Source organism: Phyllobates terribilis, unplaced genomic scaffold (genome assembly GCF_046119375.1).
Source record: "Phyllobates terribilis strain yellow unplaced genomic scaffold, ASM4611937v1 Scaffold_482__1_contigs__length_1377538, whole genome shotgun sequence".
NCBI lineage: Eukaryota > Metazoa > Chordata > Amphibia > Anura > Dendrobatidae > Phyllobates > Phyllobates terribilis.
This window is the reverse complement of record NW_027363242.1, coordinates 1313916-1338217: the sequence shown is the minus strand read 5'-3', so window position 1 is coordinate 1338217 and position 24302 is coordinate 1313916. Positions and strand designations below refer to the sequence as shown.

The 24302-nt window shown below is 44.1% G+C and overlaps 1 pseudogene; it reads right to left on the bottom strand.

The window, feature by feature from the left end:
- Positions 1–3728: 3728 nt before the first annotated feature.
- On the bottom strand, positions 3729–17774 carry LOC141229500 (forkhead activin signal transducer 3-like; annotated as a pseudogene).
- Positions 17775–24302: the final 6528 nt, after the last annotated feature.

Genomic DNA, 24302 nt, shown 5'->3' with positions numbered 1-24302 from the left:
GCGGCCTTGAACTTTTTTTTACATGGGTACCTTCTGCTACCCATCCGGGTTCCAGTACCGTCAGCTGGTTCTCGGCAGTGCCTTTGGATTAGGTGCCTCCTTCTCGGTATCCAAGTTCCACCAACGTCTGCTGGTCCTTGGTAGTGCTTTCTGGCACAGGTACCTCCTGCTTAGTAACCGAGTTCCAGTACCGTCAGCTGGTCTTCGGCAGTTCCATTGGCTCTTGTACCTTCTGCTACCCATCCGGGTTCCAGTACCGTCAGCTGGTTCTCGGTAGTTCCTCAGCTTTCTTGTACCTTCTGCTACATTTCCAAGTTCAAGCTTTTTGAAATGGTTCTTGGTAATCACTCTGGATCTCCCTGACGAGGACCCTGAAGACGAGGACCCTGAAGACCAACCCTAAGAAGACGAGAACCCCGAAGACAACGACCCTGAAGACGAGGACCCTGAAGACCACCCCGAAGAAGACGAGGACCCTGAAGACCACCCCGAAGAAGACGAGGACCCTGAAGACCACCCCGAAGAAGACGAGGACCCCGAAGACGAGGACCCAGAAGACCAACCCGAAGAAGACGAGGACCCCGAAGACGAGGACCCCCGAAGACGACGACCCTGAAGACCACCCCGAAGAAGACCAAGAAGATGACCCTGAAGAAGTTGACCAAGAGGACAAAGAAGAGAAGACAAGCACCAAGATACAGAAGAACAAGAGACAGAAAACCAAGAAGCAGAAATACAAGAAGCTGCAGAACAAAAAGCGGAAGAACATTAAGCATAAGACTAAAAATCAGAGCAAAAGATAATATCTAAATTATAAGCAGAAGATGACTAAGCAGTGTATGGGGGTGAGTCCGTTCCTCCTCGTGGTGCCCCTGGAAAAGACCTGCTGCTGTAGGCCAAACTGAATGCGGACAAATCCTGTTGTAAATCTTTTGTGACGGGCAGAACGAAAGGTGTAATGTCCAACCTTTTATAGATAACAACTACAGGAATGCCTGTCACAAATAAGAATATGATGAAGAAGAAGAATATGAAGAAGATGAAGAAGTAGAATATGAAGAATGTAAAAAAAAAAGAATAATACGAAGAAGTTGAAGAAGAAGAAGATGAAGAAGGTGAAGAAGAAGAGGATGAAAAAGATGCTGAGGATGATGAAGGAGAAAGTGTGGGAGAAGTAAAAAAGAAGGTGAAGAGCATGGAAGTAGTGAAACATAAATATCTGACAAAATATAAAAATACTTAACATAGTCAATATTTCCGTAACTCAGAACGTCTTAAAAAATATATTAATTCCTGCTATTCCATTTGATTGGGCTAAACCTCTATGCCTTTATTGTCTCCCCCACCTCCCCCAATACATTCTACATTATGCTTAGTTGTTTTCCTTCATGTAGAATTAACCTACAAGGAAAGAAAGGGTTTATTTTCATTCCGATATTTCTGTCCCATTGACTTGCATTGGTTTCCGGTATCGGAATCGGCGATATCCGATACTTTTTCGGTATCGGTCCGATCCAATCCGATCCGATATTTCCCGATATCGGAAGGTATCGCTCAACACTAGTCATCACTAATAAACAAATAATAATCCTAAATCAGAGTGGAAATAGCTCTGGGATTGCATCTTATTCCAAACGCCTTCTATATATCTCCACTTAGTCAATAAGTTATAACCACAGTTCATCAATAGTACATCATCTAGTTATTAAGGTTCTGGATTGCACTCTATCAAAAATTTAATACTGGGGTGAAATATCCAATTGCTAATTAAATCTATTATGTAGTATAGTTTAAAATGAACATTTATTGAAAAATTCATAAAAACACATAAGAGACAATAATACAAAAGAGGAAAAAAGTAAACAGAAAAATGGGCATCTGAGGGTAGGTAGAAGCATAAATCGATATATAAAATAATGTACAAAAAAACACACAATGACCAAAGCCAGCCTAAGTAAAGACACATATGGAAACTATCATTTGGGTAAAGTGCAAAGTGCAACAAGAATGTCCCAAGTGGGTAAGTACTAAGACTACTAAGTAATAAGACTTACCCACTTGGGACATTCTTGTTGCACTTTGCACTTTACCCAAATGATAGTTTCCATATGTGTCTTTACTTAGGCTGGTTTTGGTCATTGTGTGTTTTTTGTACATGATTTTATATATTGATTTATGCTTCTACCTACCCTCAGATGCCCATTTTTCTGTTTACTTTTTTCCTCTTTTGTATTATTGTCTCTTATGTGTTTTTATTAATTTTTCAATAAATGTTCATTTTATACTGACCATGAGTCACATTTATAGATTCTTTATTCAATAAGGGATATCTGGTCACCAATTATTTTGCTCTTTTGGATTTATGTAGTATAGTTGTAGACAAATAAAGTGAATAGTGCATACCGCCCACTATAAAGATAATACATAAATTCATCACATCAAATACTATTGTAAAGTGACCAGTGCAAAACTGTATTAGCAAAACATAAGCCAAAAAATGTCAATAGTCCATTAAAGAATGGCAGACAAAGGGAGATAAGGATACAGACCCAGTGCTCTTGCCACACGCCCGACGCGCGTTTCGCCTAGCTTTCCCTCGTGAAGATGATGTACTATTGATGAACTGTGGTTATAACTTATTGACTAAGTGGAGGTATATATAAGATGTTTGGAACAGGATGCAATCCCAGAGCTATTTCCACTCTGATTCAGGATTTTTTTGTGATGACGAGTATGTTTATTTTAATATAATTAATAAAAGGATTTTTTTTAACATTTAAAAATGAAGAAACAAATCCCCAACAATCCAATGGAAAACGGTCCTGAGAACAGATGGAAAGTGTCCCAGGTGCCCTGAAGACATCGTAACAGATCTTAAACACATGTTTTGGGGTTTTTGGGGAGAGCGGTAATAGGACTGATTTATAGAATATGTAATGTAAGGGGCCAAGAGATCCTACAGTGGGGTTGTTGGGATATGTGGGGAATTAATGGGTCCGGCTGCAGATCAATTGGTTATTGCAAAAATACTTCATCAAGCCAGGAAAATGATTGTGAAACGTTGGTTACAGGAGAAACTTCCAAGATGAGTGGAAAGAATAAATTCATTGATCGGGAAGAAACAACTTGAAAGGAAAATCTCTATGACGAGAAAAGCCTGAAGTAAGTCTGAAAAACCGTGGGAGAATTGGCTGCAATGTCCTGGCATTGTCTCCGAGAATCTGACAAGACGAAGAAGGCTGGAAAGGGTTAATGACGATATAGACGGAGGAGACCGATGCAGTAAATGGGTGCGGTGCTAGAAGTCTGGTGCAAAGCCAGAACCAAGGGGGTACTGAAATGGTTAAAATGCTCCAAGTGTCAAAAATGTATGGAAGAAAGTGGGCTAAGAAGAAGAAGCTGAAAGAGGGGAGCGGAGAAGGTGTTAAGGGGGTCTTATAGGGGGAGAAAGCAGTGGGGGTTCCTTGCCTTTCATATGTATTATTTAGCACTCGCTCATTTGTATTCTCTGAGGGAATATATTCATTGACCATGTGAACGGCGAACCTGATCCCAACCACCGAGTATTTGCTCTGGCTAATATCAGGAGGGAGGGGGTCACCGAAAACTGGACCTCTACGCCTCGTCTAGTGAAGTCTGAATTTACAAGGTGCATTTACTGTTTCGTCTTGTGGGCACCCCATTCACAAGAAAACGATTAAAGAGTAACAGACGTTTTAATTTTTATTTCATAACTCAATAGTGGCCATGAAAATAAGTAACAACGTCCTATATCTCAGAGAAATCTGCTTCTTTCTCCTCCAGGACTGAGCTTTCACTCTCAACTCAGGGGGAACATTTGTAAAATCTGTATTCAATGAAGAAAGACAGACATGACTGAGATAGATGGCAGTTGGTGCTTGCAAAATTCTATGGAGAAAGGGAGGGGGTTAAAGACAGACATTTTGACATTTTACTTCACATTCTCCTGAAACAAAAGTTACAGTTTTTGCAAAGTGCTGAAAAAAGAGATATGGACCGCAGAGGAAAAAAATCATAAAATCATACATTGATCTAATGCCTCTCGGCAAAAATGTATATACTGAATATGAGGTTCCTAGTTTAACATTCTGCTCAGACTGTATGAAGACCACTGCCACGTCACGGCGAACCTCTCAGTGGGTCCAAACTTATTGCCTTAAAGGAGCGGCGTCGTGCGCTCACCACCGCCACAGTGGCCATGCTCCAGCAGGGCAGGCGGCCCGGACCCTCCCAGCGCCCATACTGCAAGACTGAGCCCCCACAATTCCAGGCCACACCACTCCACAGGCGGCCCCCCACTCTCCTTCCCCAGAAGGAAAAAAAAATACAATTTTTGTTTCTGTGAGTTGAGAAAAAAATAAAACCTAAGAATCCTCAAAGGTTTTGTTCATTCTGAATTTGTAATAACCATCTTCATACATACAGGTTTTCCTTGTTTTTTCCTCTCTTGGATTGGGAAAGAATTTTATCAATCTATTGTTTCAGCTCGATCTTCACCAAATAAGTGTCCTCGCTCGTCCCCTAGAAATTCTGTCCATAATTTCCATTTATTTTTATAATTGGCTGCTGTCCCTATAGAGATGTAGAAGTTCCTTTCAATAATTAATACCCGATTAATGTGGCATTTGTGTTCTCACAATGTAGGAAATTCTCCGGAGAACCATTTGTCCTCGATTAGTAATTCAGTAATAAAAATCAATTGTTGGATTACCGCATTTTTCGGACTATAAGACGCACCGGATCATAAGACGCACCTAAGGTTTTAGAGGAGGAAAATAGGAAAAAAAATGTAAGCAAAAAATGTGGTCATGATGCCCTGTTATGGGGGAGGGGGTCTGCTGCTGACACTGGTATTGGGGTAATGTCTCCCAATTCTGTTAATATTCTCCATCCTGGTATGTATGGCCCCTCTTTCCTGGTATATGTGGCCCCTATCCCATCCTTATATACGTGGCCCTCATCCCCATCCTGGTGTGCATGGTACCCCTTTATCCCCCATCCTGGTCTTCATGACACCCCTTTATTCCCCATCCTGGTATGCATGGCACCTCTTGATCCCCAATCCTGGTATGCATGGCACCCCTTGATCCCCCATTCTGGTCTTCATGGCACCCCTTGATCCCCAATCCTGGTATGCATGGCACCCCTTGATCCCCAATCGTGGTATGCATGACACCCCTTTATCCCCCACCCTGGTATGCATGGCACCCCTTGATCCTCTATCCTGGTATGCATGGCCCCGGTCATGCTGCCCACAAAAAAATAATCATACTCACCTCCTCTCTCTGCTGACACTCTTACTGCATGAGTTGCGCATGGCAGGGCGCACATGACATCCCTGCAATGCGCCCTCACACAGTGAAGTGCTGTGCCGGAATAGTCACTGCTCCTCATGCCGGGACTCTGCGTGGGGAGCGGTGACCATTCAGTCTCTTCAATAGCCGTCACACTGTACAGCACCCCGGCTCCTGCTGCCGTTCTGCGGCCAGCGTGCCTGCTGTTAAAGACCCATGAATATTCACTACAACCCATGGGAGTGGGTTGTAGGGAATATTCATGAGTTTTATTAGCGGGCACAAAGACCGCAGAGCGGCAGCAGGAGCGCGCTGCAGGTACAGTGTACGCGCTATTAAGGAAACCGAATATTCATTGCTTTCCACGCCCATGGGCATGAGGAGCAGCGAATGTTCATTTTCTTTAGTAGCGGGCACAGCGTTGGCTGCAGCAAGCGGCTGCTACCTCCTGTGCCCCGCTGATCCCCCTCTGCCGCTCCCCCATACCTCCTACCACACAGAGCCATACAGTATATACAGGTATATAGTATTCGGACTGAGACGCACCACACACTTTCCTCCAAAATTTTGGAGGAAAAAAGTGCGTCTTATAGTCCAAAAAATACGATAGTTCTCCGCTCTTTCAATTTTCACATTCCCTTAACACAGATAATATGGGATTTATCGGGATTTCCTGCTATATCAGTGCTTTAACCCCTTCACATCCCCAGCCTGTTTTCACCTTCCTGACCGAGTCAAATTTTACAATTCTGTCACTTTATGAGGTAATAACTGGAACACTTCTATGGATCCCACTGATACTGAGATTTTTTCGTGACATATTGTACTTGATGACATTGGTAAAATCTGTTCAATATGACTTGTGTTTATTTGTGAAAAAATTGGAAATTTAGAGAAAATGTTGAAAATTGTTGCAATTTTCACACTTTTAATTGGTATGCCCTTAAACCAGAGAGTTATGTCACACTAAATAGTTAATAAATAAAAGTTCCCACATGTTTACTTTATATCAGCACAATTTTTATTTTTGTTAGGAAGTTGGAAGGGTTAAAAATTGACCACCGATTTATTTTCCAACAACATTTACAAAACCAATTTTTTTAAGGGACCACATCACATTTGAAGTGACTTTGAGGGGTCTATATGACAGAAAATACCCAAAAGTTACACCATTTTAAAAACTGCACCCCTCAAGGTGCTCAAAACTACATTCAATTAATGTATTAACCCTTTACAGGTTTCACCAGAATTAAAGAAATGTGTAAGGAAAAACTAAAAATTGTACTTTTTCCCCACTAAAATATTGATTTAGCCCCAAATTTTGCATTTTTAAAACGGTAACAGGAGAAAATAGACCATGCAATTTGTTGTGCAGTTTCTCCTGAGTTCACCAATAGTCTATATGTTGTGAAAAACTACTATTTTGGCACATAGCAGGGCTCTGAAGGGAAGGAGCGCCAATTGACTTTTGGAATGCAAAACTGGCTGAAATCGATAGCACAAGCCAAGTCGTGTTTGCAGAGCCCCTGTTGTGCCTAAACAGTGGAAACAGCAAAAAGTGACCACATTTTGGAAACTAGATCCCTCAAGGAATGTATCTAGAGGTGTGGTGAGCACCTTGAACCCCCAGCTACTTAACAGAATTTTATAACATTGAGCCATGAAAAGAAAAAAAATCTAATTTTTCCCCACAAAAAAGGTTGCTTTAGCCTCAAATTTTTCATTTTCACAAGTTAACAGGAGAAAATGGACTATATAATTTGTTGCGCAATTTCTCCTGACTACTCTGATACCCCATTTGTGATGGAGAACTACTGTTTGGTCGCATGGCAGTGCTCAGAAGGGAAGGAGCACCAATTAAATTCTGGAGCGTAATTTTGGCTGGAATAGATTGCGGACGCTATGTCACATTTGGAGAGCCCCTGAAATGCAAAACAGCGGAAACCCCCACAAGTGACCTCATTTTGGAAGCTACACTTCTTGAGAAATTCATCTAGGGGTGTACTGAGCATTTTTAACACTCAGGCGCTTCACAAAATTGTATAATTGCTGAATAAATGAAAAATTACAATTTTTCCACTAAAATGTTGCTTTGGCCCCAAGTTATTAATTTTAATAGGCATAATAGGAGAAAATGAGACTCGGAAGGGACTGAGCGCTATTTGACTCTTGGAGAACAAATTAATGTCAGTGTTATACAGCCAGAAACCATCTTTAACTAATACAATCAGATCCCACAATAAATGTCATTGGATCTAACACAGAAAGAAAATAATTGCAGGCTTTGTTTGCCTCCCAACAAAAATGGGCTAAACAGCCATCAAAAGGTGTGCACTTAAAAAAAATCTATTTTATATATAAAAAAATAAATAGAGAATTCAATGTCAAGTGAGATAAATGTGTATATATATATATATAAAATCACTTGACATTGAATTTTCTATTTATTTTTACGTAGTAAAACATAAAGTGTAAATATTTGATATCAGAATAAACATACTGATTGATAGAGCAGAGTGAGGCTTTTTAATGAAAATCTGGTTCTACATGCGGAGACGAGGCGCCCATACTGATCCTCTGCGCCTCTGGTTATATAATGAGACATACAGAATCTCTTCTCAAGAGGTTTATGGAGATATTGACCCAAAATGACTAAGGCCGGAATCTTACACAGATAGTTGGTGACTAGAACGTTCATTTTCACGGGAAGCTTTAGGGTCACATTTACATATAAAGAACCAGGATAATAACTGTTTATAGTAAAAAGCAGTTTATTAAGAATAAAACAAAAACAAGCAAACAATGAACAACTATTTACAAAAGCCGGGGAAGCTTGAAGTGTCCTTGGTGGTCCCTGGATGGACTTTGGTGGGGAATATTCCCAGCGTGTGTGGAGTATCCTGAGATGTCAAACACGGTTCTGTTGGGGGAAAATTGACAGAAGGGGATTCATATCCAGGGGCCGTGGGGGAGGGGTAAATGTGGTCGTAGATTAGAGGAGTATTAATAAGGCGGATTGGAAGAAGATGGAAATGGGGGATAAAAATAAGATGGTGATGGGTAGTTATACAAGGTTATGGTTGGGTAGTTGGGATGACGCACAAGTGGGTGTATACTGGGAGGGGGATCAACGCATCTGGATATGATGTGGGAAGGTTCCATAGAATCATTGGGAAAGAAAATTCGGAATCTGGAGCAGAAAAGTTGGCCGGAGCAGTTGCTTCTGTTTCTGATCTGATGGGATCTATGTGGTTTGGAAGAGAATGAGGATGGGAACCTATAGATCTGTAGGGATATCCATGAAGGATGTAGGGGCCAGGTCAGGTGCGTAGATGTCCTGCTTGCTGACCGCCGTGTCCTGGAGCTTCATGGAATCAGGAGGGACCCGACTCACATCCACTGTCCAGAAGTTTCCTTTGGCCTGAGTCTGTTTTGGATCCTTCAGCTCCTGAAATAAAGATGAAATAAAATCAGATAATGGTTCAAATACATTTCTAATTTCAGGAACATAAAGTCACTACTGTATATAGGGGTCATAGAGAATAAGTTATTGTGATAATAACTTTGTAAATGGGAAGGGTGGCTATATGGAAAATGTGGAGGGTTACTACTGAGCGTGTATATACATAGTCATGTAGAAGACGTTCATACAATAGGTTTCCATTTTTTACTCAGAGCCTCAGACTTTTCCCTTCTACATTTTTAATGTAAGTAATGTCTGTATCCATGTCTGTGTCTTGTGTGAAGGCCTTGAGCGGGGTGTAGGATCGTTCCCTAATTTCTAGGGAAATTTTCTATCAATATAGAAAAGTCTGGCATCTTTGAGTTTATTTTTAGGGGTCTTTAGGAAGCACTATTTTTCAATTATATTAGGAATGGGAAATAGATTTTCAGAAACTGTTATCAATATGATACCTTCTAAAATAATATCAAATTCTTTAAAAAATATTGTAACAAAAAAGACGCCTAAAATTAAGCAGATGAAATTCATGAGCTAGAAAATTGTTACTGCGGTTATAAATATTCTGTGAGATGAAGAAAAGTCCTGACTCATTAGAGGAGAACTACAGCGCTGTGTGTGATGAGGTTTATGGAGGAGAACCTGGCGTGTACGAAGCGAATTAGATAAAATTACTATGAGCTGAAACGTGTCCAGAAAGTGAGATCTGATCTAAGAGACCATTGTAAAATACAGCAATTTTATTAGATCTTGTATTAGAATCATGAAATGTTTAAGGTTTAAGACAGGACTTGTAGCTAGTTAAGTAGGTGTTACTCCGTGCACCATATTGATGATTTCACCCGATTTCCACCATTTACCATCTCATAAAATGATGCATCTTAAAATGTATAGAAATCTCCCCTCATACATGAAAACCAGCAACGTCCATTAGAAGAGAGTCACCCCAGTAAATGACCACGCTGAGTCCTCACCCTTCTGAAGCAGTCGTTCGAGGACAGGTTGTGTCATGGAGTCTTTCCATCCTTAGTATTCTCCATTGAAGATGGGGAAGAAGTCGCTGATCTTTTCTAAAATCTAAAAGCAAAGAAAAAACCTCAGTCCTACAAATTTCTTAATAACAGTGAACCTTTCTATCCTAAATTGAGAATGCTTTTCTATAGAGCATTTCTTAGAACTGAAGTTTTGTATTGAGGGTAAAGAACCAGCAAGAAGTTTAGAAATCTTTGAACCTGGATGTTTTCTGCTGTTATAACATTTATCAGTTAATTCACACAATGCAGGGAAATCTTAGTATTTTTTCCTGTGTGTGATTGAGCAGAAGACATAATTTGTCCACTCAGTGTGAGAACAGCCTTAAATGATTTCTTGATATCCTCTAATTGTCCTTTATAACATCGTTCTCTTACCTGCGACAGCTTCAGCTTCTTGTCTGGGACACATTGTATCACCAGCGCAATCATGGCCAGGTAAGAGTATGGAGGTTTGGGGTATCGCTGGTAATTCTTTTTCCTGGAGGACTTCTTCTCTTGACCTGATGTCATGTTTGGGTCACACTGGACCATCGTCTTCTCCTACACCACCACCCATGTTGGAGTCCATCTGCAGTATCTTCTCAATGCTGAACAGGATCGGTGATGGCATATTGAAGGTTTCCTGGGGTTGGATACTAAAGTTGAGGTTTGAGTTGTTGTCTTCACAGATGCCAATATTAGATCAGATGTGAAAAGGGCTTGTTAAGTGCTGATCCCTCCACCTCAGGCTTTGTTATGTTAATACCACCAAAACAAGATGGAGCCCATTGCTGGTAACATCTCAACTGCTATAGAAAGACCTAGATCCATAAAGACAATAGCAGTATGAATACACAAAGTTTCAGTCCTTGGGTGTGATCCATCATTAAGATATGTTTTGTCATGTATATATTGTGCATACACTCAGTGTATACCCTGCCGCCCCTTATGTATATAAACGCCCATAGTGATGGCAGCTTGTGCCCTTGTCTGAAGAGTTGCATTTTCAAAAGACCAAATTAATAATCATTTATTGATTTCCCTTGTGATTCCATCTACAATATTATGAAGGTGCAATAGATTTTAGTGGGTACCACCGTGGGGCAGTTTAGATACAGACGTGTTACGTCCGTCATCCACGGGCTGACATATGGTGTTAGATGAAAATTATGAGCTTACATATAAATACTAAGAATATAGACAGGGTCGGACTGGGGTGTCTGGGGCCCACAGGGAGAACTGACTCTAGGGGCCCACCTACAGCCATATGCAAATATCTGTTATCCGCTATCCCTGTTATAGCATAGCATTGACTGGCGGCTCCTGCACATATACTGTGCGACACTAACTGGGATGTAGAATTACGGTAGTTTGCAGTAAAGGGCTTCTTTGGTTAAAATAAGTTATCACCGATCCATGGGCTCTACAGGATAGGTGATAACTTATTGATCGTTTGGGTCCGAACATTGGAAAACGCACCTATCAGAAGAATGGGGAAGTTTCATCCCTGACAGGACACTTATCCCCATTTTAAAATGCAGCGACAGGTGGGACGTCTGACCGCAGCTCCATTCATTCTCTTGGGGGCTTCCAAAAAAGAGCAGCGCTTACAGCCACTGAGGGAATGATTGGATCAGTGGTCGAGTCGCACATGAGCTCCAGTCTAATGGGGAGAAAAGCTCCACATTCTGCCGATTGTGTCCCAGCAGTCAGACCCCCACCAATCAATATTATTACTGATCCTGTGCAGAGGTGATTACTTGTTTTCACCGGAGAACCCCTGTAAGTGCATCTCTGCCGCTCTGGTCCAAGTATTTAATCTCTAAAGCCACGGCCCCACTATCAGTATTTGGTCAGTATTTTTTTTTTCAGGAGTGGGAGACAAAACCAGGTGAGGAACAATCAGAGAAAAGGTAGAATAGGAACAAGTGCAACAATTCTGCAGTTATCACCCACTACTTGTTTTGGCAGCGACTCCTGAGAAAAAATACTGACCAAATACTAATGGTGGGGCTGTGGCCTAATGGAAAAAAATCTTTTCCTAGTTAATATCAGCAAGAACAAAATGACCGCCATACACAACACAGTTCACTATATCAACACCAATAATATCACATACAAAAGGGACAAATATCGCCACACCATGACTAGATCATATATTACCACCACAAAGTGACCGAATAATACCACATACAAGGAATAAATATGGCCACACCATGACCAGACCACATATTACCACCCCAAAGTGACCAAATACTACAATACTGATCATGAATACAAACCACAATACTAACAACACTGTTATTGCCACCAGCGACATTATACACAGGAGCTCTCTATATAGTGTTAGTGTACAGGTAACACAGTGATCACCAGTGATATTATACACAGGAGCTCTGTATATAGTGTTCGTGTACAGGTAATAAATACAGTGATCACCAGTGACATTATAAACAGCAGCTCTGTATATAGTGTACAGGTAATACAGTGATCACCAGTGACATACACAGGAGCTCTGTATATACTATATAGACACATGATCAGAATTGTTGGTACCCCTCGTTTAATGAAAGAAAAACCCACAATGGTCACAGAAATAGCTTGAATCTGACAAAAGTAATAATAAATTTAAAAATCTATGAAAATGAAGAAATGAAAGTCAGACATTGCTTTTCTGCTTCCACAGAATTTAAAAAAAAAATAAACTCATGAAATAGGCCTGGAAAGAAATTATGGTACCCCTGAAAATAATGTGACAAAAGGGACATGTTAAATCAAGTTGTGCCCACTAATTAGCATCATAGGTGTCTACAATCTTGTAATCAGTCAGTGGGCCTGTATATAGGGCTACAGATACTCACTGTGAGGTTTGGTGACATGGTGTGTACCACACTTAACATGGACCAGAGGAAGCAAAGGAAAGAGTTGTCTCGGGAGATTAGAAAGAAAGTTATAGAAAAGCATGTTAAAGGTAAAGGTTATAAGACCATCTCCAAGCAGCTTTATGTTCCTTTGACTACAGTGTCACATATTATTCAGAAATTTAAGATCTATAGGACTGTAGCCAACCTCCCTGGACGTGGCCACAGGAGGAAAATTTATGACAAATCAAAGAGACGGATAATATGAATGGTAACAGAAGAGTCCAGGAAAACTTCTAAAGAGATTAAAGGTGAACTTCAAGCTCAAGGAACATCAGTGTCAGATCATACTATCCATCGTTGTTTGATACAAAGTGGAATTCATGGGAGACGACCAAGGAGAACACCATTGTTGAAAAAAAAAATAATAAAAAAGCCAGACTAGAACTTGGCAAACTACATGTTGACAAGCCACAAAGCTTCTGGGAGAATGTCCTATGGACAGATGAGACAAAAATGGAAGTTTTTGGCAAGGCACATCAGCTCTATGTTCACAGACGGAAAAATGAAGCATATCAAGAAAAGAACACTGTCCCTACTCTGAAACATGGGGGAGGCTGTTATGTTCTGGGGCTGCTCTGCTGCATCTGGCACAAGGTGTCTTGAATCTCTGCAGGGTACAATGAAATCTCAAGACTATCAAGGAATTCTAGAGAGAAATGTGCTGCCCAGTGTCAGAAAGCTTGGTCTCAGTCACAGGTCATGGGTCTTGCAACAGGATAGTGACCCAAGAATGGCTAAGAGGAAAACATTGGACTGTTCTGAAGTGGCCTTCTATGAGCCCTGACCTAAATCCTATTGAGCATCTTTGGAAAGAGCTGAAACATGGAAAAGGCAACCTTCAAACACGAGACAACTGTAGCAGTTTGCTCATGAGGAGTAGGCCAAAATACCTATTGAGAGGTACAGAAGTCTCATTGACAGTTACAGAAATCGTTTGATTACAGTGATTGCCTCAAAAAGTTGTTCAACAAAATATTAAGTTAAGAAGAAGAGAACCATCATTTCTGTCCAGGCCGATTTCATGAGGTTAATTTTTTTTAAAATTCTGTGGAAGCAGAAAAGCAATGTCTGACTTTCATTTGTTCATTTTCAAAAGTTTGTAATTTATCAGATTCAAGTTATTTCTGTGACCATTGTGGGTTTTTCTTTCATGAAACGAGGGGTACCAACAATTTTGACCACGTGTGTAGTGTAAGTGTACATGTAACACACTGACTCAACAGTGACATCTCTAGGTGAAGTCCTTCATCTTCATCTGGCACAGACGGCCATCACTTCTTCCAGCCAGGAATCGTCTCTGCAGAAAATAACACACAGTTATCAATAACTGATCTCTTCTAGAGCACATTCCCACTCCCCCGACTTCTACACTATACCAGTTGAAGAAAAAAAGCAACATAGTGCCATCCTGCAAAGTAACAGGACCCCTCTTTTGTCCCATCCCATGGAAAACAATTTCCTAAAAAGTAAATTATATTACTGAAGTAATAATGTAATAATAATAATAATAGGAAACTAAAGTAATAATGTTCCCCACTGGCCACCATAAACTAATAAAGTATGTTCTTCAATCTGTCCCCCAAACAGTAATTAAGTCCCTTGTCCAGCCAGGCACCCCCATATGTCCCTTCTGGCCCCCATATGTCCAGGGTGGCCTCTCCATATATTTATCCTAGCCCACATGTATCGAGCCTGCCCCCCCCCATATATCCATCCTAGCCCTCCATGTTTCCAGCCTGCCCCTCCATGTATCCATCCTGGACTCCATGTATCCATCCTGACACCCACCTGCATATATCCCTTCTGGCCCCCATTTGTCCAGTGTGACCCCTCCATATATTTATCCTAGCACACGTGTATCGAGCCTGCCCCCTCCCATATACCCATCCTAGCCCCCCATGTGGCCAGCCTGCCCCCCCCACATATTCATCCTTGCCTCCATGTTTCCAGCCTGCCTCCCCATATATCCATCCTGGCCTCAATGTGTCCAGCCTGCCTCCTCATATATCCATCCTGACACCCCCCATGTATCCAGCGTGCCCCTCCATATATTTATGTTAGCTCACGTGTATCGAGCCTGCCCCTCCACATATCCATCCTAGCCCCCCATGTGTCCAGCCTATCCCCCCCATATATCCATCCTGGCCTCCATGTGTTCAGCCTGCCCCCCCTCCATAGATCCATCCTGGCCTCCATGTGTTCAGCCTGCCCCCCCATAGATCCATCCTGGCCTCCATGAGTCCAGCCTGCCCCCCCCATGTATCCATCCTGACCTCCCATGTGTCCAGCCTGCCCCCCCATATATCCATCCTGGCCTCCCATGTGTCCAGCCTGCCCCCCCATATATCCGTCCTGGCCTCCCATGTGTCCAGCATGCCCCCCCATATATCCAGCCTGCCCCCATATATCCATCCTGGCCGCCATGAGTCCAGCCTGCCCCCCCCCATATATCCATCCTGCCCACCCCCCCTTTGCCTGGGTTCAGCCAGGGTCCCCCCTTGTGTGTCCAACCAGGGTCCCCCCTTGTGTGTCCAGGCAAGGTTCCCCCACCTTGTGTGTCCAGGCAAGGTTCCCCCCCTTGTGTGTCCAGGCAAGGTGGGCTTCCCCCCTTGTGTGTCCAGGCAGGGTTCCCCCTTGTGTGTCCAGGCAGGCTTCCCCCCTTAATATAGCAGAACAGTGCACAACGTACATAACAAAAATATGTTAAAATACCTTCATATTCAATGGACAAAGAAGTCCACACGTGAGGCGCCCACCAAAAATATATAGTATAGACACTAGTGGTCCTGATCAACAGATCTCTAATGTATATGTCCAAGTAGTGTATCATTGGTGGTCAGCTAGTGCTGCCCAACTGTATAGCAAGATACCCATGTCAGTGACCATATAATGTAAAAGTAAAGTCTACCTGGACAGAGGGCTGACAACGAAAGTGCTCACATGTGGACCACGCGTCCACCCCGACGCGCGTTTCGGCGTTACCTTCTTCATGTGAGCACTTTCGTGAGCACATGTGAGCACATGTGAGCACTTTCGTTGTCAGCCCTCTGTCCAGGTAGACTTTACTTTTACATTATATGGTCACTGACATGGGTATCTTGCTATACAGTTGGGCAGCACTAGCTGACCACCAATGATACACTACTTGGACATATACATTAGAGATCTGTTGATCAGGACCACTAGTGTCTATACTATATATTTTTGGTGGGCGCCTCACGTGTGGACTTCTTTGTCCATTGAATATGATGGTATTTTAAGATATTTTTGTTATGTACGTTGTGCACTGTTCTGCTATATTATGTGATGTATTCTTTTTAAATCATATATTTAATAAAAGCTATATTTTATGATCAACTACCTGCTGTGTAGCTTTGATCGCATTTTTTCCTTCGCGGTATATGTATCATTAGCGATTTGCCTACAGTAAATGTCATTAGGTGCTAGCCATGGAGCTCTAACTATTAGTTAATATGCACCTGCTGAGAAACTTTGATTATAAGGCTTCCCCCCTTGTGTGTCCGTCCAGCTGGGCATCCCCCCTTGTGTGTCCGTCCAGCTGGGCTTCCCCCCCTTGTGTGTCCGTCCAGCTGGGCTTCCCCCCCCCCTTGTGTGTCCGTCCAGCTGGGCTTCCCCCCCCCCCTTGTGTGTCCGTCCAGCTGGGCTTCCCCCCCCCCTTGTGTGTCCGTCCAGCTGGGCTTCCCCCCCCTTGTGTGTCCGTCCAGCTGGGCTTCCCCCCCCTTGTGTGTCCGTCCAGCTGGGCTTCCCCCCCTTGTGTGTCTGTCCAGCTGGGCTTCCCCCCCTTGTGTGTCCAGCCAGGGGCCCAGACCATTACATACACACACACACACACACACACACCTCTTACCTTCCTGCGCTCCCGTGCGGTGTCCTCCTTCTCCTGAGCTGCGCGCCTCCTTCACAGCAGGCGCATGACGATGACGTCATACGCCGGCCGGCGAAGGGAGACGCGCCGCTTCAGCTGCTTCACTGGGACGTGCGCCGCGGTGGTTCAGGTAATGAACGCCGCGTGCGTGCGTCCCCGCATACACTGTGCCTGCGCTTTTAAAGGGCCTGTGCCCCTTAAAACCGCAGGATTTTTTTTTTTTGCTCTTTTCTCCCCCTCTCCTCTGCAGCAAGGGGCGGGGCCCACCGGGAAAATTCCCGGTATCCCGCCAGCCCAGTCCGACCCTGAATATAGATGTCTCTTTATCCATATGGGAGGAGTTCTGGTGGTTTATGATGTCTTCCTTTTCCGTATTCCGTAGTTCATTGTTCACTCATCAGTAGACATCTGTATTATTTAGCGGCCCCACTTTTTCATACTGCAGTGGAATATACTCATTGACCATGTGAATGGTTACCCCGAACCTGGGATGTCAAACTCAAATACACAGAGGCCAAAATTAACAGCTTGGACAAAGTCGTGGCCAACCTTGATATTTATTAAAAAAATGCCTAAAATTATTGAGGACATTTCTCCTTATCAAATATAACGATGATTTTTTTCATATGGAAACAAACTTAGAGGGGTTGTCCCACGAACAAAGAACATTTTAATTAATAGATCTTATATTATATTACTCCAATATTTTATTTTATGTAAGATCAGTAAAAAGCATATGGCCCAATAGGTCTAATTTAAATATGTAATAAAACATTGGATAATGCATTATGATGCCAACAATAGTGAACCCAAACACACTGATACACCCACCGTGAATTCCTCCACACGCACGGTATGATAACCCTACTGTACCGCCCCTTCATAAATCCACCCAACAAAAAATAATGGACCCCTTCACAGTATGGGTCTCCAACTGTAATCCCCACATAGTCCTCCATACAGTATAATGGGCCCCACACAGTCCTCCAAACAGAATGGGCATCACATAGTGCTCCATACAGAATAATGGGCCCGCATTGTGCTCCATACAGAATAAGGGTCCTACATGGGGCTCCATACAGTATAAGGGGCCTACATTAAAAAAAGAAATACTCACCTCTGCCCGTTCCCTCTCTGCTCTGGTTTCTTCATGGTGTCTTCAGATCCTCTGCACATCTCGGTACAGCGGGCGCTTTGTAACAATGTCATCGCACCCGCTGCACTGAGACATCAGACGCAAAGGGGGAGTCAGGGGAGAGGGAGTTTCAGCTGATTCCTGACTCTCCGTCCTGCATCATTTCTTTCACAGGCATCTAAGATGCCGATACAGTTGAAAGTGCAATGCCGGGTGAGGAACCCACCCAGAATAGCGGGCCAAATATACTCAGGGGACCCACCCAGCATCGCGGGAAAAATATACTCACCCTGTAAGCCCTAAATTATGCAGTGGAGCATTTGTTTTGGCTAATGTCAGTTGGAGGGTGTTACTAGAGACTGAACTTCCATGCCCCTCTATGGAAGCTTCAATTGTATGAGCTGTATTTGTTATTTTGTCTTGTGGACCCCCCACTTGGAAGAACAAGTTTAGATGTTTGTCTGTCCCTAGTATAAGTTAATAAGCTTCATTGATTCTGATCTCCACGATTTTTGTATGACGCTGTTTTACTATTTAATCTTAATAGCTTTTCCCTCTGTATAAGTAGAGGAGATTGCAGCCCGTTAGTGATTACTGTCATTCATTGTGACACATTTTGATCATTTTTGCCATTGGATTAACCACTGAGAAGTCCCCCAAACACATAAGACAAAGGTCCTCTGCCGAATGATCATTCCTTGTGTGAACGTTTGTTCGTTGGTGATAGAAAACCATCATCTCAGACCACATTGACCGTGTTAGACTGTTTTCAGCCATTGATGCAGCCAGTGGTTATCATCAGGCTAAAAAATATCCAATATCGGAGATCTGTGTTTAGAACGATGATTTGCCGGTCAGACATTGTTTTCATCAATCTTTTTTTTTTTTCACAAAAATACCCGACGATCGATTGTTATAGTGAAAATGTCCATTTTGGCTGCTTTTATCTTATCTGACCAAAACCGGTATAATACGAATGCTGAGGGATCCTAAAGGACCCCATACAATTAGAAGCTTTTGCCGATTGTTTGGTTGACAGTAGTGTTGAGCGAGCATGCTCGACACTGCTCGGTACTGGCCCGAGCATCACGCTACTCGGGATGTTCGGCGAGCACCGAGCATTTCCGGGTTACTCGGGCGGGAGCTCGGGTCTCCACCCTGCATGTTTGGCGCTCTTTACAGAGCCAATGAACATGCAGGGATTGCCAGCCAGTCACTGTAATGCCGCAGTCATGTTGGTTGTGGGCATTACATTGATTGGCTGGCCGCACAGCGTCACCTCGAGTATTTAAAACTGGGCGCCACCATCTTGGACACAGACGGCTGGGATCAGACAGTGTAGGGACAGCGCTGCTGATTTAGGGAGAGATATATACTGCAAAATAGTTAGTGTAGGGTCTGTAATGGCTGCCAAATCAAACAAACAGTCCTTCTCAGGACTAATATCCATCCCAGATATCAGGCAGGCAGGCTGTATAGGAGACGCAGTGGTTATACCAGCAAACGCTGCATTACAGTCCTGTGTGCTCCTGTTACTGAAATTTCTGGGACTTAGCTCCAGGTCTCGGGGGCCAGGAAAAATCCTTTTTTTTCATCGAAATCCTCTTTTTTTTTCCTCCTTCACACTGTACAAATACCCGTCTTATTAACCTTTTGGTGAAACCCCCCCCCCCCCCCCAACAAAAAAAAAAAAGAAAGTGTGTCTGACAGTTCAGACACAAATATATCTGTTTAAAAAAAAGAGTCTGGTGTATGCCAAAGAAATAGAAGTGTGGTTTTGCAGTTCCATGGTTCAAACCCTCTGTATTATCCGCTTTTGGGCCATTTTTACCTAAAAAATAACAAAAAACAGTTTGAGTGTGTGGCTCACTGTTCAGCCGCAAATATATCTATTTAAAAAAGTCTGGTATACACCAGTAAATTATAACTGTGGTTTTGCAGTTCCACGGTAAAAAAATCTCTATTATCCAGCTTTTGGTATTTTTTCCGTAAAGATAAACAGTAATAGTTTCTCCCTGATTGTTTAAAAGAGTCAAGTGTAGGCCAGAGAAATAGAACTCTGGTTTTCCTCTTCCACGGTTACAATCTACTTTTTGTTAACCTTTTTCCATTGATCGTGCGAGTGTAAGCTATTTTACTTCATTTACAATGGGCAAGGCGAGTGGCAAGGGACGTGGAACTGGACGTTCTGGTGATGGTGCGTGCAGAGGACGGGGCCCTGGCCAAGGTGAAAATGTGCCACAACCAACAGCCACATCTCACTCCCAGTTCTTGACCGAATTACTAGGGAAGCACAGAACACCACCAGTATCGCGACCTGATCAGTGTGAACAGGTTATTAATTGGATAGCAGATAATAATTCCAGTTACCTGGCCACCACCAGCTCCGGTCTGTCTTCCACACGGTCAAATCTTAGTAGCCGTGAGTCTCGACCGCATACTCCTCCTCACCCTGATGCTTCTTCCTCCCACCATGCCGAGTGTCAGACAGCAACTGATCCCACACTTGGACACTCTGAAGAGCTGTTCACTGGTCCATTTCCAGATTTGTGCCCCTCGTCTGCTCCGCTAGAAGGGGTGGAAGAGGAGATCCCATGTAGCGATGCCCAAATATTTGAACAGCCACAGGAAGTCGACGCTGGCAATTTGTCACAAGAGGTGGACGATGACTAGACACAATTGCCTAGAAGTGAGGAGGAGGATCGTGGTTCGCAAGTGGAAGAGGAGGAGGTGGATGATCTAGTAACTGACCCAACATGGCAGGAGGACATGCAGAGCGAGGCCAGCAGCACACAGGGTGAGGGAGGCAGAGTACCCCAACAGGTAGGAAGAAGCAGTGTGGTGGCCGCACACAGAAGGCAGGCAACAGTTCCCCGTAACACCAACACGAGGGATGTTGCCAGTACAACCTGTAGGTCTTCCAGAGTCTGGAATTTTTTTAAAGACTCTGCTGATAACCCCAAAAAGGCCATTTGTACCACCTGCCATGCTATCATCAGCAGGGGTGACAAAACTACGAGCCTTACCACCACCAGCATGATCAGGCACACGGCAGCAAAGCACCCGACTTTGTGGGGTGAACCCCAGGGTCCATGACCAGTGTCAGCGGGTGTCACCACTGCTTCTTCCACTGTTGTGCGTGCAATAGAACCCCTTGTTGTGTGTGCAAGGCAATCCCCTGTCCATACTGCATGTAAAGATACCCCCTCCTCTAAGTCTTCACTTGTTATGGCAGTTTCTCAAGAAACAGCATCAACGTCCATGTCCACGTCCCACAGCAGTGTTCAATTGTCCATATCCCAGACCTTTGAACGAAAGCGGAAATTCACAGCCAACGCCCCACAGGCCACAGTCCTAAATTCGCACATTTCACGACTGCTTGCGTTAGAAATGCTGCCTTTTAGGCTGGAGACGGAATCCTTCCGCAACCTTATGGCGGTGGCTGTCCCTCGGTACTCGGTCCCCAGCCGACACTATTTTTGCCCGGTGTCCCATCCCCGCACTACATAAGCACGTGTCCCAAAACATCTGCAGTGCCTTCAACAACGCAGTTATTGGGAGAGTCCACCTGACAACGGACACGTGGACAAGTGCTTGTGGCCAGGGACGTTACATCTCCCTGACGGCACACTGGGTAAACATCGTGGAAGCCGGGACCCAGTCGGACCTTGGGACGGAACACATCCTCCCCACACCGAGGATTGTGGGCCCTATGTCAGTCAGAGTTGCCCCCACAGTGTACAGCTCCTGCGCATCATCCTCCATCTCAGATATCACCACATCAGTTACAAGCTGGAAGCACTGCAGTACTGCCTCCATCAAGCGGCAACAGGCTGTGCAGAAACTCAAGCTTAGGTGAGAAACCTCACATTGCTTGTGAGTTGTGATCAGCTGTGAAAGAGCAGGCAGATCTGTGGCGGAGACCGCTGAACCTACATCCAGGCATGGTCGTGTGTGACAATGGCCGTAATCTGGAGGCGGCTCTGAGGCGAGACGAGATCACACACGTACCATGCCTGGCTCCTGTGCTTAACCTCGTGGTTCAGCGGTTTCTTAAATCGTACCCAGAGTTGCCAGATCTGCTTGTCAAAGTACGCCGCCTGTCAGCTAATTTTCGGAAGTCGGCTACAGCTTCCGCCGCCCTTGCTGTGTTGCAGCAGCGTTTGCAGTTTCCGGCACATCGACTGGTGTGTGATGTCCCCACACGTTGGAACTCTACCCTCCACATGTTGCAAAGGATTTGTGAGCAGAAGAGAGCAATTGTGGAGTACCAGCTGCAACAAGGCCGTCGATATTCAGGTCAGACTCCACACATAAGACCTCAGGAGTGGACCTGGATGTCTGACATATGTACCATCTTGACAAACTTTGAGGAGTCCACCCAGATGGTGATGATGCCATCATTAGCATCAGCATTCCACTTGTCTGCCTTTTGCAACGCTCTCTGCAGAGAATTAAAGAGGAGGCATTGCAGCCAGAGTATGATGAGATGGATCAAGAAGCAGTAGCGGGCGATTACACAGCCCAGCCTCATCTGATGAGGATGAGGATGAGGAATCATGCACGGTAGATGATAGTACCTGTACAACTGTCATACCGTCGGTTCAGCGTGGGTGACCTGAGGACAGGGGGGGGAAGGAGGAGGAGAACATGGTCAGTCATCATCTTGGTGAGGACACGGAAGTCTTGCCCGTTACCAGTCTGGCACACATGGCTGACTTTATGTTACGCTGCCTTAACCATGACACTTGCATTGTCAAAATGTTGGGTGGCAGTCATTACTGGTTGGTGACACTTTTAGACCCCCGCTACAAGGAGAATTTTCACTCTCTTATTCCTGAGGTGGAGAGGTCTACAAAAATGGGCCAGTACCAGAAGGCCCTTGCTGCAGAACTCTTAAAAAAATTCCCATCTGAACACGCTAGCGGCAGAGGTCACAGTTCGTTGACCAACCAAGGCGTATATGCGAGAGAGATGCAACGCCAATCCAGCAGAGGCAGGCGAACACTGTCAACTTTCTGGGACAGTTTTCTGAGACTCGCCCAGCTTACAGGCGCTGAGGAGCGGGGTACTCACAAGGAGTAGAAAGTTTCAAAAGATGGTGTGGGAGTACCTTGCCGACCGTACCAGCGTCCTCCGTGCCTTTTAATTATTGGGTATCCAAGCTAGACACTTGGAATGAACTCACTCTGTACACCTTGGAGGTCCTGGCATGCCCTGCCGCTAGCGTGTTATCGGAGCGTGTTTTTAGTGCCGCTGGGGGAATTATAACTGATAAGCACACTCGCCTGTCAACTGACAATGCTGACAAGCTGACCCTTATCAAAATGAACAGGGGCTGGATTGGGCCAGATTTCTCATCACCACCAAATGACAGCAGAGTAACATAAAGTCAAATCCACTGTGTTATTTCGGGAGGTGTATTCCCATGCACCGCTTCACACCCACACATGGGTATACGCTTCCTCATTTCGGCTGTTTTTGGCTCTTCTCCTTATCCTCAGCCTCCACCACCACTATGCCACCAGGGTGACCGTGGTCCGTGTTGCCATTATTGAAAGTTCCTCCGTCCTTATTTTTGGCAGCTTTTGCTTGGAAGGCATAAGCAAAGACTATGGGAGACCCACTCCCCAATAATGGGAATAATGTTTTTAAGATGCTGTACTGTATGGCTCTTGTAAGGGGCATTAAAACCATCTTGTTAAGCTACTGCCACCTCCACCACTTTTCCAAGGGGCATTAAAACCATCTTGCCAAGCTACTGCGACCTCCACGTCTCTTCCAAGGTGCATTAAAAGAGTCTTCTTAAACCACTCTGAACTCCACAGCTCTTCCAAGGGGCATTGAAATGTTTTTAATTACCTCTAACCTAAACGACTCTTCCAATGGGCATTGCAATTCCTCCTAATTTTAGTCAGCTTTTGCTTTACAATGCAAAGGCGAAAACTAACGGAGACCCACTCCCCAATAATGGGTAGAAGGTTTTTAGTACACTGTAATCCACGTCTGTTTCAAGGGGCATTGCAGTTCCTCAGTTTTTGGAAAGCCTTCTATTCACTGCTTAGGCCAACAGTGTACAGGAGACCCAGTTGCTATAAATGGAAAAAATGGTTTAGTTAAGGCCCTCTGACCTCCATGTCATTTTCAAGGGGCATTCGAGTGCCTCGAAATTTTTGGTAGGCATTGCACTCACTGTATGCCCTATAACTGTGTAGCTGAACCGCTCCTTTTGTTACAGAAACATATCCTACATGACATGTGTGGTTGACTGGCCTGATATTGATGTGAATGGTCCCTGTTCCTCCTGCTCTTTCTCCTTTGCCACTACCTCATCCATCATTTATCACCTGATGCTTTGTTTTAACGGGAGTCAGAACTGAGATAGTAGCAGGAAAACATCCAGCAATCCTCGGAGGAGGTAGGATATGCGCCAAAACGCTGACCACCTCAGGCCTAGCCGCTACTACATACATGCGCTTGCATTCCAACAAAACAAAGCAGATGCTAACTTCTATCATCCTCATCATGCTCCTCACCTTGGCACTCTCAACTCCCCTGATGGAGAAGCC